The following is a 1,255-nucleotide window of genomic DNA, read 5'->3' as shown; positions in this document are numbered from 1 at the left end:
GATGAACACAATATCTTCTGCGATTCGGAGGTTGATGTTGACGCCACTTTTCCAGTCAGTGTATCCGAAAACTAACTTGGACAAGCGGCGAAGGTTATAACGAATTCTACTTTACAGTACCTCATAGTTGGGCAATGGTGGTAATATTCATACACTTGTAGCGCGAGTAAAGCTATAAACTATGAGGTACTGTAGAGTAGAATTCGTTATGACCTTCGCTGCTTGTCTACATTGATTGGAAAGGTGGCATCAACATCAACCTCCGACTCGCAGAAGATATTGTGTTCATCGCAGAAACCTCAGATCAGCTGCTGACCGTGCTTACAGTGTTGCACACCTGAGTGCAAGTTTCACAATGTACCACATTAAAGCAAAAATGTTAAATCATCGCTAAAATAAACTAAAATAAAATTTAAAACGTTTGCTATACACTTATAACTATCTTGTATAAAAGTGCGTCTGGATTTCTGGACGGCTTTTGTTTTTCCCCGTAGACACACACAAGGCAAATCAAAGCTAAAAGCCGGAAAAGAAAATAACAGTCAAGAGGCCGTACGCAATGAATGATTGACGTCCACAGAAGGTTTAAGATAGAGAAGAAGAGTGGGTGCGACGTTTCGAGTCTAGCACTTCGCCAGAAAAAGAATAGTCCGAGAAAAGTACACTTCATATAAGTGTGTGTGTGTGTGTGTGTGTGTGTGTATGTGTGTGTGTGTGTGTGTGTGTGTCTATGCATTGTGTGTGTGTGTGTGTGTGTGTGTATGTGTGTGAGCGCGTGTGTATACAAAGGGTTCTACACAGTTTACGCTGACCAAATTCACTCACAAGGCATTAGATGGCCCGGAGCTATAGCAGAGGATATTCACCTAAGGTGTTGTGCATGACGACTGAACCCAAAACCACGAGGCTGCTAAGCAAGTTTCTTAACGACACACCCATGCCTGCTCCTATGTGTGGATTGTAGTTGTATTCCCTTGTGAGAGTTTTTGCAGAGGAGGGAGAGGATGCTTTTCATTCTTCTTCCTTCTACTCAATCTTTATTCCTCACAGGATTCGTACAAGCGCATGTACATACATGAATATATACATACATACATACATACATAATACATACATACTTACATGCACGTAGAAACACACATAGATACTCTCACACACACATACTCATACATATATGTATGTGTATATATATATATATATACATATATATGTATATATATATATATATATATACATATATACATACATACATATA

The sequence above is a fragment of the Octopus bimaculoides genome, chromosome 6, assembly GCF_001194135.2.
Source record: "Octopus bimaculoides isolate UCB-OBI-ISO-001 chromosome 6, ASM119413v2, whole genome shotgun sequence".
Classification (NCBI taxonomy): domain Eukaryota; kingdom Metazoa; phylum Mollusca; class Cephalopoda; order Octopoda; family Octopodidae; genus Octopus; species Octopus bimaculoides.
This window is presented reverse-complemented; position numbering follows the sequence as displayed.